General features: G+C 41.2%; 1 long non-coding RNA gene across 1 annotated transcript in view; it reads left to right on the top strand.

Moving 5' to 3' along the window:
- Positions 1-2,559: 2,559 nt before the first annotated feature.
- LOC117443438 (uncharacterized) overlaps positions 2,560-21,886 on the top strand; it is a 40,028-nt gene continuing 20,701 nt past the window's right edge. The window contains exons 1-2 of the long non-coding RNA XR_004551672.1: positions 2,560-2,644; positions 12,842-12,882. This is a non-coding gene — a long non-coding RNA (uncharacterized lncRNA). The remainder of the gene's footprint in view (positions 2,645-12,841; positions 12,883-21,886) is intronic.

Genomic DNA, 21,886 nt, shown 5'->3' with positions numbered 1-21,886 from the left:
TATGGAAGCCCATTTCCGCCACTTGAAAAAAATAAAATCCCCCATGAAAAGTCGAAATAATGAGATAGAAAGTCATAATTATGAGATAAAAAGTCATAATTATGAGATAAAAAAGTCGAAATTATGAGATAAAAAGTCATAATAATGAGATAAGAAGTGCGCATGCGCTGCAGTGGCGCTGTCTTCAAAGGTCCCTTCATCACCTTGCTGCTCTCCACCATGCAAACGGCATCTAGTCCTAAATAAGGTAACTATTACAGGTGACTTTTGTAAATGTTAGATGTTACATATAGCCTATATTGCAGCTAAACTACAACAATGCAGTTCATAGCTCATGACCCGTTATGAATATAATATATATGCCTATAGTTTTGTGGTAACGTTCACGCCACTAATGACAATAGTGCAGGCATACTGCTGCTGTGAGTTGCTCTAACTCTAACCCGTGAACGTTACCACACAACTATAGGCATATATATTATATATATATTATATTCATAACAGGTCATGAGCTATGAACTGCATTGTTGTAGTTTAGCTGCAATATAGGCTATATGTAACATCTAACATTTACAAAAGTCACCTGTAATAGTTACCTTATTTAGGACTAGATGCTAGGGATGTGCATCTCCATCACTGAGGCCGATGCGATGCGCATCTCGATACGTTGCCACGATACGATACATTAACGATACATTTGAAACACCAGGTGATACGATACGATACGATTCACCCCTGTTGCGATACAGTTCGATACGATTTGATTCAACATTATGCGATTCGGTGCGATACGATTCAACACAATGCAAAAATAATGATACTTCAATTTGGTACGACAGAGGATTTTTGTTTTATTCCTTATATGCAGCAAATCATACATTAACAAAAAAGTGCTTTACATATTTGGTACTGCACATCCCATCATGCCGTTTATTTTTTTAACTTTAAAAGCTCTCCAGAGTACAATTGTATAACACCTCACAGTTACACAATGGAAGGATGCATTGCTCATGATTAACAATGTGCAAATAACAGCTACCATAGTGCAATGCCATACAGCTGCTGCCTGATGTGCTTAACACTCATCCATTGGCTGACTCACCAGTGAGCAGAAAGCAGTGGGTTCTATAGGAACAATAAAGAATACAAATAACCTTTCACAAACAGGTATTTCATAACTGCTGACAGTGAGGAAGACATTTAAATTATTATTGACCGTCACAGGCTGCTGTAAACTAAACACCACTCTCTCTGACCGAACACCTCACTGAGTGATTTAACTCATATGTCTAACTTTCAGGTTTCTCTTTTCAACCGCAGACCCCATGTCGCCTCTTTATGTGCGTCGCTAAGTTCCTCGTACTACTTGTGTACTTTAAAGTGGCTCGGCATCGTTAACAATTTGCGAGCGATTTTTCAAGTTGACTGTAGTATATAGTGCCGCGCACATATACCATCAGGACGTTACTGATGGGGTGCGGCTGCGGAGTGATACTGTGTGTATGCAAGCCCGCATCTAGGACGGATCTATGTATCATGGCTGTAGACCTGTTAAGTAATAAAGATACCTCATACAAAGGTCTACCGATACCTTATTACTCTCCATGACCTGCGGTCAACTATATAGCATAAAGGATTATTACACCGTCTTTCTGGAACAATCCGAAGTGTTGCCAAACGTTTAATTTGTAGGTATTTTTCGGTGCGCTGTGTTTCTCTTTCTCCTCAACTTCCGTGTGTGTTGATAACTGAGACTCTCGGCCTCGGGCGAAGCAAATATCCAAATCAAAGATCGTCTCTGCTGAGCGTTGACGCAATCGATGCATCGCGAGTTCAACCCGGTTCAACCCAAACTGTAGCCGATGTGCACTCTTTCAACCGGTGCACTCGCATCTTGAACGTTTATGCCGATGCGAATCGGTGAATCTTAACATCTCTACTAGATGCCGTTTGCATGGTGGAGAGCAGCAAGGTGATGAAGGGACCTTTGAAGACAGCGCCACTGCAGCGCATGCGCACTTCTTATCTCATAATTATGATTTTTTATCTCATTATTATGACTTTCTTATCTCATTATTATGACTTTTTATCTCATAATTATGACTTTTTATCTCATTATTTCGACTTTTTTATCTCATGACTTTTCATGGGGATTTTATTTTTTTCAAGTGGCGGAAATGGGCTTCCATAATATTCAATGTTTCAATTCCTCTTTTGTTAATTCGCCTAATACAGTTGGAAGCATTTATTTATTATTATATTTCTTACATTTGGATCTGTGCTGGTTTTACTCTATATGTCTAAATGTCTTACCAAGTGAAATGTAGCAGTCTGTTGTTCTCTGGGTGCCGTGGTGCCGTCATTAGGATCATTAACTATTCAGAGAATTACATTGCTTTTGACATTTTTGAAAATGTCTAGTTTACGTGATAATGCAAATACAGTCAATGCTTCCCTGACCTTGCTTGCAGCCGTGTGTCCGATTCTCCACTAAACTCCCCTCATATTTCCACCGTCGTCTCACCATCTCTTCTTCTTCTTCTTCTTCTCTTGTTTTCAGTGATCTGCAGCCTTCGGGGCTCGCTGACTCAGAGTCTGGTTCTGGAGGTGGGAGAGACCGTGCAGATTCTGGAGAAATGTGAAGGTAAGATCTCTCCTGAACGTCAATGTCCTTGATCATTGTTAAGACTTCACTGAAGAACCAGTAATCGCTGCCAACGTCCTCCAGGGTTACAGAGGACGGTTAACGTGTTATTCAACAACACTCTTATATATACAGTTAGAATAGAGAGCGGAGGGGAGTCTGAGGGAACATTTGAGAACTACTTTTAAACATCAAGCTCACTCAGGGCTTTGTCGCGAGCCGTGTGGTGCAGTGGGTTGTGCGTTGGTGTTCTGATCAGGGGGTTCAAACCCCTCTGCAGTCAGCATGTCGTTGTGTCCCTGAGACACTTCACCCCAAATTGCTCCTGTGGGGATTGCCCACAGTATTGAGTATGGAAGTCACTTTGGATAAAAGCGTCGAACAAGTGATGTAATGTTTGTCGCCCTCATAGCAAAATGCAGATCCCCCCCCCTAAAACGTTAAAGTGATAGAAAACAATATTTCTGTTCTTCAAAAACGGTATAAAAATCTAGTTTTGGGGATTTTGATTTTCTTCTTTTTTTTTTTTGAGGGATTTCGATTTTTCTAGATTTATAATTTTTTTTAGATCGCTATAAAGTTTAGATTTTTGATAGATGTTTAGTAGTCTAAGATTTTTATTAGATTTTTTTTGGATTTAGATTCTTTTTTAAAATAATATTTAATGTTTATTAAAATCTTTTTTTTTTAAATTTAGATTAAACATTTTAGATTTATATATTTTGTTTTATTTTTAAATGTTTTATATTTTTGACTCCAAAAATATGAGTATCAAACAGAGCGTCAGACGGCAGAGACAGCTTTGTTTTACGGAAAATAAATATGGGATGGATGTCCGGTGGCAGGCTGATACTGAAACTGAGATTTCTGAGTTTCTTTACTGTCCTTTTTTCTGTAGAGGAAATAAAAAAACCTCTGGATATATTTGTTGTTTGAATTTCAATATATAACTCAGCAGCTTTAAGACATGAAGACACTATTATTTCTTTCTTCGCTCTAATGCCATATTTTCACCAGAAAGTGGGCGGAGCCTTAATTTGGGCGGGAAGTGACAAGCGCCCTATCGCCCATCTATAAATAAACCTGTAACTCATTGCATCTTAAATCAATACAACTGTTTGTATTGCTCTTTTCATGTTAGAACGAGTGCTTTACCAAAAAAACAATACTAACCATTCTCAGTTTATATTTATTGGTTAATTATTTTGTTTATTTAGCGACGACAGTTATTTAGCCAAGATATTTTATCTATAGTACCATGGACAGAGTTTGTAAAATCACCCTAAAAACATAGGGTTTGTATTTTGAAATAACAAGGCAATAAATTAATAAAAAACAGGCAATAAGGTACTTAATACTGTTAATGCTTATAAAAACAATGAATCAAATCATACTTATTACAAGGCAAGACGAATGCAGCACGTAAAGACTGAATAAAACAAGATAACAATTTAATTTAAAACAAAATTAAAATACGTTTTTTTACTTGGAGTTCTGGGAGGCTGTTATTATCCCACTGCTATTCCCAGTTTGACTCACAGACATTAGCAGCTCGATCCAGGAAGTGTGCGAAGCCAGGAAGTGCTGATAATGAGTGAGTGTGAGCTTCATTACACACAGCTGGGCATCTCCATCAAGAGCCAGCGGGTGATATCCATCTTCCTCACTTCCTCCTCCTCTTCACGTTTATCCTGCTGGTACCGACCTGCCTTATAGAGTGGTGAATGTTGGGCTATAAAGGAACTACAGCACGGTCACATGACTTCACCACCGCTAAGCTAAAGGTGGCTAATGTTGGGCTATAAAGGAACTACAGCACGGTCACATGACTTCACGTCACCACCGCTAAGCTAAAGGAGGCTAATGTTGGGCTATCAAGGAACTACAGCACGGTCACATGACTTCACGTCACCACCGCTAAGCTAAAGGAGGCTAACGTTAGGCTATAAAGGAACTACAGCACGGTCACATGACTTCACGTCACCAGTGCTAAGCTAAAGGAGGCTAATGTTGGGCTATAAAGGAACTACAGCACGGTCACATGACTTCACGTCACCAGTGCTAAGCTAAAGGCGGCTAATGTTGGGCTATAAAGGAACTACAGCACGGTCACATGACTTCACGTCACCACCGCTAAGCTAAAGGAGGCTAATGTTAGGCTATAAAGGAACTACAGCACAGTCACATGACTTCACGTCACCACCGCTAAGCTAAAGGAGGCTAATGTTGGGCTATAAAGGAACTACAGCACGGTCACATGACTTCACGTCACCACCGCTAAGCTAAAGGAGGCTAATGTTGGGCTATAAAGGAACTACAGCACGGTCACATGACTTCATGTCACCACCGCTAAGCTCAAGGAGGCTAATGTTGGGCTATAAAGGAACTACAGCACGGTCACATGACTTCATGTCACCACCGCTAAGCTCAAGGAGGCTAATGTTGGGCTATAAAGGAACTACAGCACGGTCACATGACTTCATGTCACCACCGCTAAGCTCAAGGAGGCTAATGTTGGGCTATAAAGGAACTACAGCACGGTCACATGACTTCACGTCACCACCGCTAAGCTAAAGGTGGCTAATGTTGGGCTTTTTAGGAACTACAGCACGGTCACATGACTTCTCCTCGTCTTCACTCTTCTCCTGCTTGTATCCACCAGCCTTAGAGTGGTGCAGGAATGAGTCCTTAAACAAGGAGTGAGTCAGCAGTTTTCTGCATTCACTGCAATCTATGTATTACTCAAATCGTTTGTCCATGAAATTAAATGTGTCAGATCTTTCAAATAAGCGCCTTAAAGCTTCTCCTCTCACAGTCAGACATTTCCTGATACTGTATTAGCATATACATGAGAATATAAATAATACTGTTTACAGGTCACACATGGACCATACAGCCAATCAGACACAGGATATTTACATGTACAGTAGATGGACAATAAACAACTTCTTGTGGTTGTATTTGTCTTCTGGACAAATATTGATCTGTTATATAAAGCTTGTTTGTCCCCAGCTTGCTATGAAACACTCGTCACAGCCTCTCTGAAATAACGGGAGTCTCTCAGCTGAGACTCTGACAGCACTAAGAGTTAACATCTCAGACATTAAATTGCCGCTAATCGAGGCCTAATGCTTTCTCGAGTGTCATAACATATTACAGGAAGGGAACTCGGGGGCTTTAATGCTCCCGATCACTTCTGCCATTACAGCCGTGGAGTGTGTGTCTGCGGAGGATCACTCTGCATTACAGAAGCAGAGATGGGCAAGGAGACCAATTTAAGAAAGATAATCGCCTCTCTGCGGCTCTGCAGTGTTTCTGCAGCAGCTCAATCTGAAATGATGACACCTGCAGACATTTTGTAAACGCATACAAACTCACATATATTCTGCTCTTATAGCCCACCATTGTTTGATTGCATTTCCTCTAAATGTGCATGTTCAGATAATGGTGCAAGGTGAGGAATCTTTACATTTGCTGCAGGGACTGTGGACAACATGTAACCCTGGCTCTTCTAGATAATCACTGCATGGAAGGCAGTGCAATGAGATGCTCAAGCTATAACCCAACACACTCTCACTCCCTAAGCGTCCAGGAGCGACGTTTGGTCAGGGTCCGGTGGCGTCCAGTTGTGACGCTCCTAGCCTCCTTCAGCATCATAAAGGGACGCAAATAGCTTTCAACTGATTGCAATGTATTCCCATCTGCGTCGGGATTTGAGGCTCGTGGAAGCACGGCATCCGTTTGTGTCGGCTGCCCTTAAAGGCAATGTGAGCGTCCATTCCCATTGGATAACGGAGAATTGTACACCCGGAAGTAAGTATTCCCCTTCCTGTGGATTGATTTCACAGTGATATCTGCACTACTCATCGACTAAAAAACACCAGATTATCCTTGTTAATTACACAACATTGATTGGTTTAAATTGTGTGCAATGCTTTTGTATTTTTCCCCTTCGATTCGGAGAAACAAATCTTTTTTCGGAGTAAAGGATGGCAGAAGACACTACACTACCCAGAATCCCCAGCTATCGTTTGGACTACACCATGTGCTCTGTTTGACAAACCCCGTTTTTTTTCACCCTTCATTCCGATGGCTGGCGTCTATGTCACATGATCTTCAAATTTCTCCCCTGCAGAAAAAGAAAACATGGCCGAACTTCGTTTTATTCTCAGTGGAAAATGCCTATTTTAAAGTTAGTTTGGCCATTAAAATGCGTTTTGATGTCATTTGATGCGAGAAATATGAGTTGTTATTTCAGATTATGTGTGCAGTGGATGTACATGATCTTTAGTTTGCTAGTTATTACGAAGATTACTTCAGGAAATCGCGACGTTTTCATTGTTACCAAGGTGGTTGCTAGGGACGCTGCTATCGATATTATTTCTGTTATGTTGTGTAACTGTTTAATGGTGTTATCTTTATTGCTACCCCCTTCCCCGTCAATGTATAGTGTTGGTCCACAGCCTAAACATATTAGTTTAACAAAATCCGCATCTAAAGATATGTTATTTTCCCCCTGTGCAATTCCAGTCTCACATCTCACAGCACATCGTCATTAACAAATACCGGAAACAGACCGAAAACATTTAAAAAAATAAATAACAATACTTTATTCCGAGTGTGCTTGCTTTTCTCTTTGAAAGTCATCACATAACGGCATTGTAATACACGGTTCGGCTGCATTACATATTACATATCTGCCGTAGTTCTGTATTTATAGAGCCTGATGAGAAGACCTCTAGACAAACATGAGGAACTGAAAACGTGACGTGGATCATAAATATATCAGCCATTAAACAACATCTTACATTTCTTTTCACACAATACGTCTCCTTGCCGTATCAACACTAATTCGGCTGACTTTTATATTTGATCCAATTGGTAGATAGGCTGTATTTACACCATAAAGGTGCACAGATGATATAAAGGGACACCTAGTGGTTAAAGCATGTTATTGAATTTCATTATTTTTATTATTAGATATTAATACGATCCCTATAAAGTATATTCATTCCTCGTTATTCTCTACTAATAGTTAATTAAAGACTGTATATAATGACTATTTTGCACATCCCGTTCAAGATTTCAAGATTTTCTAAGGTTTATTGACATATCATATAGGCCTACACAACTATGGTGTAGTTCTGCATTGAATGAAAAACTTGGGTTGCAGGTTCCTCAACAGTGCATTACAAGACATCTATCAATATTTGTGCATACCTCCAGCAATGTTAACTATGTTGAAGCACTTATTTTAACTGATATTATACATAATGTATTATACTCTTATAAGATGTATGTAGATATTTCATCTCCGGCCTTGTCAGGTATTGAACAATCAATAAATAAAGAACACAGAATTGTTGAATATAAAACACAGAATTTATGTGATTATACTAAATGATTTACAAATAAACACCACTGCATATTTAACTGTTACACATGCTGATGTAACGCAAATGTTCCAACTTGGGATCAATAAAGTATATCTTATCTTAAACTAATCGATGGCTACTGCCATATTTGCAAAATGTGCCTCTGAACCTTGACAAGTGCATGTTTCAGGCTTATCAATTAATGTAATGTAATGTAATCACAGGGGTCACAGACATAAGACCAGCTGTTAAATAAAGCGCTTCTGAACTTAGCTGGCGTGTGGGTATATATATTAATACTGCCCATAATGGGCACAAGCAATTTTCACCCATTTATTAATTATATGTTTTAAATGTGAGTGTTTCCTGTCCCCTAAACCTCCAGGGATGTACACAGTTTAATACTGGCAATTTCTTATTATGGGAAATACGAAAACGTCTTTTAAAACTACAACTCCCAGTAGAGACGTGCCATAGAGAACATGTTGCAAAACAGAATAGCCAGCATGTGTAGTTCTGGGGACGGGGTGGGGGAGGGGGGACGCGGTGGACCCGTTCAAATCCAGTTTTGGACAGTCTGCCGTGGTTCCATCCGATTTCAAGTGCTGTTCGAGGCTCGGTAACCCTCGGAGCACACTCTCCAATCACAGAGCTTGAGGACTATCACGGGGTTTGTCAAACAGAGCACATGGTGTAGTCCAAACGATAGCTGGGGATTATGGGTAGTGTAGTGTCTTCTGCCATTCTTTACTCCGAAAAAACATTTGTTTCTCCGAATCGAAGGGGAAAAATACAAAAGCATTGCACACAATTTAAACCAATCAATGTTGTGTAATTAACAAGGATAATCTGGTGTTTTTTAGTCGATGAGTAGTGCAGATATCACTGTAAAATCAATCGTCAGTAAGGGGAATACTTACTTCCGGGTGTACAATTCTCCGTTATCCAATGGGAATGGACGCTCACATTGCCTTTAAGGGCAGCCGACATAAACGAATGCCGTGCTTCCATGAGCGTCAAATCCCGACGCAGATGGGAATACATTGCAATCAGTTGAAAGCTATTTGCGTCCCTTTATGACGCTGAAGGAGCCTAGGAGCGTCACAACTGCACGCCACGGACACTGACCAAACGTCGCTCCTGGACGCTTAGGGAGTGAGAGTGTGTTGTATAACCCCGTCCCTCAGTGGAGTGGATGTGAGGCATAACAAGGAGGTTAGCTCCTGATTGGATGCCATGAAGTTATCTCAGGGTTGAGCCAAGATTTGAAGTGTTAAGTGTTTTGAAGCATCTCCCTGTTTGTGGTACTTACAGGTTTAGTTCAGTAGATTAATCTCCACATGTTAACATCACTTTATGATTACTGAAGTAAAAAGCTAATGTTGGGCTATAAAGGAACTACAGCACGGTCACATGACTTCACGTCACCACCGCTAAGCTAAAGGAGGCTAATGTTGGGCTATAAAGGAACTACAGCACGGTCACATGACTTCACGTCACCACCGCTAAGCTAAGGTGGCTAATGTTGGGCTATCAAGGAACTACAGCACGGTCACATGACTTCACGTCACCACCGCTAAGCTAAAGGTGGCTAATGTTGGGCTATAAAGGAACTACAGCACGGTCACATGACTTCACGTCACCACCGCTAAGCTAAAGGTGGCTAATGTTGGGCTATCAAGGAACTACAGCACGGTCACATGACTTCACGTCACCACCGCTAAGCTAAAGGTGGCTAATGTTGGGCTATAAAGGAACTATAGCACGGTCACATGACTTCACGTCACCGCCGCTAAGCTACAGGCGGCTAATGTTGGGCGTTAGGGTGTCTATTCCTCTCATTCAGACACTTGTTAGCATAGCCTGCATTTTCTTAATGTTTGAATACATTGTTTTGACATTTATCAATCAACACCTTTGCATTAACTATGCTAAAGCTCACACCTGTGTTCACTGTCATCTTTGTAATTACAATAAGAAACAGCCTCTTGGTTGTTTACCTGCATCTTCATAATCCAGCTCTGCAGGGATATGAAGCGTCATTTAAGACTCATATTTGACTGATTTGAATCCTGCATATAAAGTACTGTATAATGCTGCTTTCAAATTAAATCTGACGAGGCGGTTTCAAACATCTTATTATTGTGGATTTGGTGCATAATGATTATTCTAATAAGCATTTAGGGAGCTGTTTGGATACGGGAGGAGAATTGATTACTGCTCTACTGAGACAAGCTGCATGACGACAGAGCAATTACACACACACACACACACACACACACACACACACACACAACACACACACACACACACACACACCTTTATATCACAAACACACACACACACACACCACACACACACACACACACACACACACACACACACACACACACACACACACACACCACACACACACACCACACACACACACACACACACACACACACACACACACACACACACACACACACACACACACACACACACACACACACACACACTCCCATCCTCATCTCAACCCTAACCAATGGGCCCAGACACCGTCAGTCTGATTTCCATATAGATGAGAGGCTGGGGAGTAAACAGCGCGTCTTAACGAGGGTGATGAATGCATCTTGATTGGTTATTAATTAGCTAGCCAATTAAGCTTTGATCTCCATATTCATATCAGATTATGGGGGACTGATGAGAAATTGATCTCACGATTTTGAAAGAAGATAAGATGAAAGTTAATGTGAAGCGTTTTGGATGATGCAGTGTCAGTTTTAGTTTCACTGAGAAAATGTGTTTAATGTTTAATCAGGAAGAGCTCATGTTTGATAATTACTGCTTCATGATTAATTTACAACATTTTTCCTCAAATAGAACTATTAAAACCATGTTTCTATGGAGCTCAGGGTGTTTTAGGTGCAGGAATGAGTCCTAAAACCCTGAAATTAGTCAGCAATTTTGCACTTCCTGTTCCCTGGTCTGGAAGTCAATGGTTTTCTGAATGTGTTTTCGTTGTTAGCCTGAAATAAGGTCTGTGGTTAACACAAGCTGAAGAGATTTTTATTCTACGACATAAAATACGTCAGCCGCCATTAGCTTAGCGTTGGTGACTTGAAGTCATGTGACCGTGCTGTCGTTCCTTTATAGCCCAACATTAGCCACCTTTAGCTTAGTGGTGGTGACGTGAAGTCATGTGACCGTGCTGTAGTTCCTTTATAGCCCAACATTAGCCTCCTTTAGCTTAGCGGTGGTGATGTGAAGTCATGTGACCGTGCTGTCGTTCCTTTATAGCCCAACATTAGCCACCTTTAGCTTAGCGGTGGTGATGTGAAGTCATGTGACCGTGCTGTCGTTCCTTTATAGCCCAACATTAGTCACCTTTAGCTTAGCGGCGGTGACGTGAAGTCATGTGACCGTGCTGTCGTTCCTTTATAGCCCAACGTTAGCCTCCTTTAGCTTAGCGGTGGTGACGTGACGTCATGTGACCGTGCTGTCGTTCCTTTATAGCCCAACATTAGCCGCCTTTAGCTTAGCGGCGGTGACGTGAAGTCATGTTACCGTGCTGTCGTTCCTTTATAGCCCAACGTTAGCCGCCTTTAGCTTAGCGGTGGTGACGTGAAGTCATGTGACCGTGCTGTCGTTCCTTTATAGCCCAACATTAGCCTCCTTTAGCTTAGCGGTGGTGACGTGAAGTCATGTGACCGTGCTGTAGTTCCTTTATAGCCCCCTTTTCATCAGCTGTGAGCCAAGTCTCATATTTTCCAAGAGTCTGAGACCAAATCATTTTAATTTCCACTTGGATGGAGCTGACTGAGTGATGTCCCCACATTGTGAGGGGAAGTCGTGCCGCTCCCTCTTCATGTTCTGTCCTGGGATACATCTTCAGCTGTCAGGGGTTTACTCTGAGTTCAGTCAATTTTCATGACAGCTCTGTACTCCGCAGAAGCATCTGATGAATGTCCGTCCATGTGGAAATTCATCACACACACACACACACACACACACACACACACACACACACACACACACACACACACACACACACACACACACACACACACACACACACACACACACACACACACACACACACACACACACACACACACACACACACACACACACACACACACACACACACACACACACACACACATACATATACGATATATTGTAGGTCACACAAGGTTAAAGTTAGTGTGAACTGAGGCCTATGCTGCGGTGGAATCGTCAAAAAAAATCAGGATCTATATTTTTTTCGAATTACTTTTCTCAGTGAATAAAGTAGATTATGAAAGATGTTTAATCCGGACTTTCAACGACAGTTATGCATCATAGTTATCTACCTCCCCAATACATATACATAGTCTTTATATATATATATATATATATATAGGAATAGGATTATTTAGGAGCATTTGCTGGTACGTACATCAGTTTTCTCCGAGGCTAAGAGTGGTGGACTGAATATCTGATTCTACTTTCTGACTTCATCATGCAGATTTAAAACAGTGTACACACACCTCGGGCTACTCCCACACACACATCTACACACACAACTTCAACTTTTACTGACTTAATGTCCAGGTCGTATGCATATGTTATACTTCATCCTCTTAAGGGCAATGTAAACAAAACCAAAAACATTTCTTTATAAAATATTTCAGTTTTTAGGGCGCGCGCATTTTCTCTTCAGCATGATGATCCTTCATGATGGACTTTTTACTTTACTTCTTGATGTTAACAAGTCACAGCTCTGACTCAGAGCCAGTCATTGAATCTGTGTGTTTTCAGTCTCAGTCACTCATGTTTATTTACATGTTTCTTTCAGGGTGGTACAGAGGATTCTCAACGAGGAAGCCAAATGTCAAGGTAAGAGAAACTCAAACTCTTTCTCCAAACTTTCTTCCTGTTAAGGTTTTTACAGTTTTCACTGAAGTAAAGGATCTCAGTTCTCCTAAAGCTCACGGGGCCACAGAGAGTCCTTGAGATGGAGCGTTGAGATATTGACATCATTTCTTAATTTCCACTTAATATGCTGTGTTTTTGGGAAGAAACCCCAGAGGTTATCTCTTCAGAGTGCAGGTGGGTTTTTAAGTATTATCTCTGAAGTGCCGTGTGATTAATCAACGTCTCTTAACAGATTGTATCGGCCGTCTTCCTGACCCTGAGCTGACTCACAGCATCTCTATAAAACACCGTATATGGATGAGAGGCTAACAGGCTTTACGGTTTTTAGTCTTTAAATAAAGGAGCTCTTTTGTGTTGTGTCCTGCTCTGTCTCATTGTTCTGTAAGAGGCTTTATTTTCTAGCTTTTCTATTTCTAGACAGCAGTGTTTCCCCGGCTGCTGTGGATCCCTGCTGGGTCTTCTGTGCTGGAGTGGAAGACTGAAACAACATACATATAGCGATTCATCTGACATTGTTGTGCTAATATCTGCATCGTTATTGAAGCTGCAGCTCCTTATGGAAGAGTTTTGTCTCGTTGTCGTGCGTCAGAGGGACGACATACGGCATAACATGTCCACTGGAGGTGGCATTACCTGTTTAACGTGTTGTTAGCTTCTAAGCTGTGAAGTGCCGCTGACAAGTCTGAGAAATAATGATATTCCACCCTGACCTGAAAATATAAAAATGACTTCTATTGAAGTTAAGATGAAAGGCTATGTGTGTGTGTGTGTGTGTGTGTGTGTGTGTGTGTGTGTGAGCTTGTGTGTGTGTGTGAGAGGTGACTTCTGAACTCCTCTGCCAAAGTGAACACACACCTGTCTGCCAACTGCTCTGAGCCAAGTGTACACACACACACACACACACACACACACACACACACACACACACACACACACACACACACACACACACACACACACACCCGCACGCACGCACACACACACACGCACGCACACACACACACGGGAGTCTTTCTTCACAGTTTAAAGGTGTGTGTTTGGCTTCGTTCAGTGGAAATGTCCGCCACCCTGTCACCTTCAACTGAGATTAGACTGATCATAGGACACACACACACACACACACACACACACACACACCACACACACACACACACACACACACACACACACACACACACACACACACACACACACACACACACACACACACACACTACACATTCAGAGAGAAACCTCTGAATTCGTAGTTTTCCATCGGAGTTAACCGGAGATGATAAATATGTTTCACGGAGACAACAGATAACATCCTGGCACTTTGCATTTCTCAGCGGAGCTCATATCGACATGGAGGATAATGTTCGACGAGTGAAACCGTGTCTGTGACGTGTGTTCAGAGAGACATCTGAGTCCAAGCTCAAAGACTCAAAACAGTACCGGTAGAAAAGTGCTGTTCTTGTTTGTCTCACGCTGAGCTTGTGTGTGTTGGGGACATGGCTGTCAGCTGACTGAAGTATGAAGCATGACTACATTCAAACAGTCTGCTAAAAATATCTTCCAAGCGAAAACTGCCTTAAGGAAAGAAAACTGAATATTTATACATCCATTTTGACCGGTGGTGGAAGAAGTACTCAGACTTTAAACGTCAGTAACAAAAGTACAAAAGTATTGGCATCAATATATACTTCCGGGACAAAAATAAAAGCAATGTTGGTTCTTGTTATTGATGCATTAATGGTAAATTGACTGTACTTATATATTTCATTTCATTTCAAACCTTTATTTATCCAGATTGGTCCCATTGAGATCATAGATCTCTTTTTCAAGGGAGACCTGCAGCATATAGGTTCCACATGAAACATAAAACAATAAAGGACATCATACATTATATTTACAGGATACATAGTTATAGACATTTACAAGTGCCCATTGTATCAGCAAGCATTTCATTTAGCCTAGCTTTAAAAACATGCAGAGGAATGAGATTGCTCAGTTTCAATTATTGCTGAAGATTGTTCCAGCAAGTGGAGCTGCACATAAAAGCTGTCTTACCTGAGACAGTCCTTGCTCTTGGCACATCTAACAAGACCACATCATGTGACCTCAGACAATAGCTGCTTGCAACTCTCTGTGTTATCAGAGAGCAGATATAATACGGGAGTTTACCCAACAAAGCTTTATAGATAGACGTGTACCAGTGACTGAGCCTCCGTACAGAGAGTGATGGTAAACCTGCCTTGGCATACAGTGTACAGTGATGAGTCAGCGCTTTACAATTTGTGACAAATCTCAGAGCGCTGTGATACGCAGCATCCAATTTGCTCAGGTAATGGGCAGGTGCATTCATATAGACCAGATCCCCATAGTCCAGCACAGGTCAAAGGTCACAGAGCCTTTTCCTGGCCTCAAGCGAGAAGCAGGACGTGTTCCTGGAGAAGAAACCTAGCCTAACCCTCAGCTTTTTTAGCAGGTTATTGACCTGAAGTTTAAAAGAGAGACAATCATCAAGCCAGATACCAAGGTATTTGTAACAGGCAACAACTTCAAGTTTTGTTCCTTGCGTAGTTACAATATCTAAAACAGGCTCTGGAGTCTTTTTAGCTTTAGGAAAGAGCGTTACCTTGGTTTGATCCACATCTAGAAGAAGCTTTAGTTCAGAGAGCTGAGTCTGAGTAGTGTTAGAAACAGCCTGTAATTTAACACCAGCTCCTGAATGAGGGACCTGCACAGAACATCACGGTATCGTCCGCATACAAATGTAAAGTAGCTTCATCCACATTATCACCTACGCTGTTAATATATATGGAGAATAAAAGTGGTCCTAAAACAGAACCTTGTGGTACACCATTAGAAATGTTTAACCACTCAGAAGACAGCCCATCAAAGTGAACACATTGGGACCTTTCAGAGAGGTAGTTCACAAACCACCCACTGCATGGCTGGATATGCCGATACTGAGTAGCCTCTGCTTTAAGATGAGATGATCGACGGTGTCAAACGCTTTGGAAAGGTCAATAAACAGAGCTGCACAACTCTGCTTATTATCTAAAATAGTAGTAATGTCATTCACACTTTCATTGTCGCAGTGATGGTGCTGTGTTTCTTTCTGAATCCTGACTGATGTTTAGACAGGATGTCATTTATAGATAAAAACTCCTTTACTTGTTCACTCACAAGTCGTTCGAGCACCTTAGCCAGAACTGACAATTTAGAGATTGGCCTATAGTTATTTAAAATAGTTGCCTCCCCTCCTTTCAGTAAAGGCAAGACATAAGCAGACTTCCATACTTTTGGAATTGTGTTCGTGCTGAGGGAGAGGTTAGAAAGAAAAGTAAGAGGTGGAGCAATAAAATCTGCAGCTATCTTTAAAAAGAAAGGTTCTACGTTGTCCGGGCCAGCCGGTTTCCTAGGATCTAACTTGGATAATGCTTCACGAACAATACCAACAGTTAAAGGAGTAAAACTGAAAGGGTTTTCCAGACCACATATATCTCTTTATCAGGTCTTTTCGACCCCTCGAAGAACGTAGGTTATTCAAGCTCTTACTCTCTCAGAACAAATATGATTATACAACAAATATAATTGTTTATTTGCTAATGGGAAGTAAATAAAGCTGTCGGATACATCTAGAGGAGAATAAAGAATACAATTGTAATCACGAAAAAGGAGGGAAGTAGAACTACATAGCACAATATGGGAGTACAAGTACCTCAACATCATGTGTTAAAGGTCACCTACGGCAACATGTGTTAAGACCCTCTGAAACAGGAACAAAGACCCCCTCTGTTTGTGTCCTGATCCATTTATATGAAATCTGTCTGAAACCTCTCCTCCTAGAGCACCATTGTGTTGTTTTAAACCAATCATCTCTCAGAGGGGCGTGGCCAGCAGCAGCTCATTAGCATTTAAAGGTACAGGCACAGAATCAGCACTTTTGGATATTTCGGTTTTATTCCATGATTACGGCTCTTCTTCATCCTCTTCTTGAAAGGATACAGAACATGATGAGACTGCATGGAGCTGTGTGGGAATTACACACATACCCTCTTCCAGTGAGGGGTAGGAGATAATGAGGACACGAGGAGGACACGACAGTAGAAGAAGGAGAGTTAAAAGAGGAGAGAGAAGCTGACAGTTTATCACAAACTCACCTGATAAGAATAAAACAAAGAGATTATAATTACCGTACGCAGTGAAGTGGAGACGAAGAAGTACGGACGTTTTAATCATCAACGTCTGGGAGAGAAGTGATGGAGAAAGGAATCAGAAAACGGCATCCTATCGCTTCTCTCCCTGATTCTTCTGATTAAAACAGCACTCTTCGTTTCCACTGCGGTCCAGTCGTTATAACCTCTGTTTTATTCTCATCAGGCGAGTTTGTGATAAACCGTCAGGTCCGTGTGAAATGTGAATGCAGCCGAGCTTCTCTCTCCTTCTCCTTGAACTTGGCTTCTTCTTCTGTGGTGCCTCCCACTGTCCTCAAGACTCAAGACCATCCATAAACATTCATCTGTTTGCATCTAGCTAATTATCTACATATTCCATTTACTTTCTTGCACTATTTCTATTTTATTTGTAATCAATCAATCAATCAATCAATCAATCAATCAATCAATCAATCAATCAATCAATCAATCAATCAATGTTTATTTATATAGCCCAATATCACAAATGTTACATTTGTCTCAGTGGTCTTCACAGTGTGTACAGAATATCAGTATGACAATACGACACCCTCTGTCCTTAGACCCTCACATCGTACAAGGAAAAACTTCCAAAGAAAACCCAGTTTAAAGGGAAAAATGGGAGAAACCTCAGGGAGAGCAACAGAGGAGGGATCCCTCTCCCAGGACGGACAGACGTGCAATAGATGCCGTGTGTAAATTGAAAAGATAATACATTTGCAACATAGGTAGTCCAAATGTTTGGAAATGCATGTGTGTATAATAGGAAGATGAATCCACGAGGATATCCATCCAGGACCTATGATCCAGGACCACAGCCACGACTCAAGATCCAGCGCTCGCGATCCAGGACATAGGACCGCAGGATCATCCATGACTCCGGATCCCAGGCGTATATAGACACCAAAAAGAAAGACATGTGGGGAAGCTGGGTTAATCGGAACATGAGAGTACACGGGTATAGACAGAGAGAAGGAAGAAGTAAGATGTCCCCCGACAAACTAAGCCTATATCAGCAAAACTAGGGGCTGAATCTAATCAGCCCTAACTATAAGCTTTATCAAAAAGGAAGGTCTTAAGCGCACTCTTAAAAACGGATAGGGTGTCTGCCGCCCGAACACAAACTGGAAGCTGATTCCACAAATGTGGAGCTTGATAAGAAAAGGCTCTGGCTCCCATTGTACTTTTAAAGATTCTAGGAACAACCAACAACCCTGCATTCTTGGAACGCAATGCCCTAGTAGGACAGTAGGGTATAATGAGTTCTTTAAGGTAAGATGGCGCCTGCCCATTAAGGGCTTTGTAGGCGAGAAGAAGAATTTTAAATTCTATCCTGTGTTCTATAGGGAGCCAGTGTAAGGCAGCCAGAACAGGAGTAATGTGGTCCCTTTTCCTAACGCTGGTTAGTACACGAGCCGCAGCATTTTGAATCAGCTGAAGCGACTTGATTGACTTCTTGGTACTCCCTGATAATAAAGAGTTACAATAATCCAGCCTAGAAGTAACAAATGCATGGACTAGTTTCTCTGCATCGTTTTGAGGCAAGATATGCCTGATTTTTGCAATGTTACGTAGATGGAAGTAGGCGGTCCTTGAAATTGATTTTATGTGGGCGTTAAAGGATAAATCCTGATCAAATATAACACCAAGATTCCTTACAGTCTCACTGGAGGCCAAATTAATGCCATCCATAGTTAGTATGTCTTTAGATAATTTGTTTCGTAGATTCTTCGGGCCAAGTACAATAACTTCAGTTTTGGTCGTGTTTAACATCAAAAAGTTTAAGGTCATCCACGTTTTTAAGTCCTTAAGGCAGTCTTGAATTTTATTTAGATGATTAATTTCATCAGGCTTGATTGATAAATATAGTTGAGTATCATCCGCATAACAATGAAAGTTTACAGAATGATTCCTTATAATATTGCCTAACGGAAGCATATATAATGTGAACAAAATAGGTCCGAGCACTGAGCCCTGTGGCACTCCATGGCTAACTTTGGTTTGCGTGGAAGATTCATCGTTAACACGTACAAACTGAGAGCGTTCAGATATATAGGACCTAAACCAGCCTAAAGCAGTTCCCTGTATGCCAACTAAGTGCTCTAGTCTTTGCAATAGGATATCATGGTCGATAGTATCAAATGCAGCACTGAGATCGAGCAAAACAAGAATAGAGACAAGTCCCTTGTCTGAGGCTATTAGAATATCATTTGTGACTTTAACCAGAGCTGTCTCTGTGCTATGATGTGTTCTAAAGCCAGACTGAAAATCTTCAAATAAATCATTGTTTTTTAAGTAATCACACAACTGTTTTGCGACCGCTTTCTCAAGAATTTTTGAGAGGAACGGAAGATTAGAAATAGGTCTATAGTTGGCTAAAACCTCTGGATCGAGGTTGTGCTTTTTAAGAAGCGGTTTTATCACTGCTACTTTGAATGATTGTGGAACATAGCCTGATAATAAAGACATATTCATAATATTTAATAAAGAAGTGCTAATTAATGGAAAAACTTCCTTCAACAGCTTAGTTGGAATTGGGTCTAACATGCACGTTGATGGTTAGAAGAGAGAATCATTGAATGTAATTGTTCAAGGTTAATGGCTGAAAAGCATTCTAGTTTACTATCTAGTGTAATATTAGAACTTACGATTCCGGGAGCTGTTGATAACACTATACTGGTCGAAGGCAAGAGGTCATTAATTTTGTTTCTAAGAGTAACAATTTTATCGTTAAAAAAGCACATAAAATCATTACTACTGAGTGCTAAGGGAATAGAAGGCTCAATGGAGCTGTGGCTCTCTGTCAGCCTGGCTACAGTGCTGAAAAGAAATCTTGCATTATTCTTATTCTCATCTATTAATGAAGAGTAGTAGGCTGCTCTCGCTTTACGCAGTGCTTTCTTATATTCATTGAGAGTAATATGCCAAATTAAACGAGATTCTTCAAGTTTAGTGGAACGCCATATCCTTTCAAGTTGTCTAGACTTTTGCTTTATTTTGCGGGTTTCGGCATTATGCCATGGAGCTAATCTATGTTGTTTTATTTTCTTCTTTTTCAAAGGAGCAACAGAATCTAATTTTATTCGCAGCGCATCTATAGCACTATCAACAACATGATCAATTTGGGGTGGTGTACATTTTGTATAAGTTTCCTCCCCTACATGCAGACATGCTATCGAGTTAAGTATTGGTTGAATCTCTTCCTTAAATGTGGCTATAGCACTAACAGATAGGTTTCTGCTGCAAGAGCTTTTGACTAATGCTTTGTAGTCTCGTAACAGTACTTCAAAAGTTACTAAGAAATGGTCGGATAAAGCAGGATTATGCGGTTCGACTAATAGTTGCTCAATTTCAATACCATAAGTCAGAACAAGGTCGAGAGTGTGATTATAACAGTGGGTTGGTTTATTTACACTCTGACAGAAACCAACAGAATCTAATATAGAGTTAAATGCAACAGTAAGGCTATTTTTATCATCGTCAACATGAATATTAAAGTCACCTACGATAATTACTTTGTCTGTTTTAAGAACCAAAGTTGATAAAAACTCAGAGAATTCTGATAAGAATTCTGAATAAGGACCTGGTGCACGATACACTGTAACAAATAAGATTGGCTGCAAAGTTTTGACATGGCTGGGTGGAGTGGCCTCATTTATGCTGACATATTCTTCATGTCTCAACCAAGTTTCAGTGAGACAGCATATATCAATATTATAATCTGATATTAAATCATTTACCAATATTGCTTTAGATGCTAGAGATCTTATGTTTAAGAGACCACATTTAATCTTCCTGTTTTGTTGCACTGTAGTAGTTGTTACATTTACTTTTATTAGGTTATTATGTATGACACCTCTATTAGGTTTTACCTTAAATTGTCCTTGGGCAGACACACACACCGCTAATATTGGGTATTTTATTGGGTTCGGGATTCCTATGGGTGACTGCCTAGGAGAGAGCGCAGAGAAGCGTGTAAGACTGCGACTCTGCCTCCTGGTCTCAACTCCAGTTTGTCATGGATTACGTCCACAAAGCCCTGAAATGTTTGCCGAAATGAGATCTGCACCTTTCAAAGTAGGGTGAATGCCGTCTCTCTTAATCAGACCAGGTTTTCCCCAGAAGGCTGTCCAATTATTTACGAAGCCCACATTGTTTGCTGGGCACCACCAAGACAACCAGCGCTGAAATGATGACATGCGGCTATACATGTCATCATTGATCAGACTGGGGAGGGGACCAGAGAAGATTACGGTGTCCGACATTGTTTTAGCATAACTACACACCGACTCCACGTTAAGTTTGGTGCATTCTGATTGGCGTAAACGAACATCAAGTAATAACTTGCACATCTCCAAACCTTCTCTTGCACTATTGCATCTGTTGTATTATTCTAAGTCCTATATATTCATGTTGCTCTGCAGGAGGTTCTGCAGCTGCTGAGCACATGGTGATAACGCCTTGCATTTAAACGTGACACTTGCATTTAGTATACTCAAACTCACACCTGGCACACACACACACACACACACACACACACACACACACGCACGCACGCACGCACGCACGCACGCACGCAGGCACGCACGCACGCACACACACACACACACACACACGCACGCACGCACGCACACACACACACACACACACACACACATATACATACACATACACACATACCATGTATACCCACACACACACACACACACACACACACACACACACACACACGCACGCACGCACGCACACACGCACGCACGCACGCACGCACGCACGCACGCACG

This window comes from Pseudochaenichthys georgianus, unplaced genomic scaffold, assembly GCF_902827115.2.
Source record: "Pseudochaenichthys georgianus unplaced genomic scaffold, fPseGeo1.2 scaffold_612_arrow_ctg1, whole genome shotgun sequence".
Taxonomy (NCBI): domain Eukaryota; kingdom Metazoa; phylum Chordata; class Actinopteri; order Perciformes; family Channichthyidae; genus Pseudochaenichthys; species Pseudochaenichthys georgianus.
This window is presented reverse-complemented; position numbering and strand designations above follow the sequence as displayed.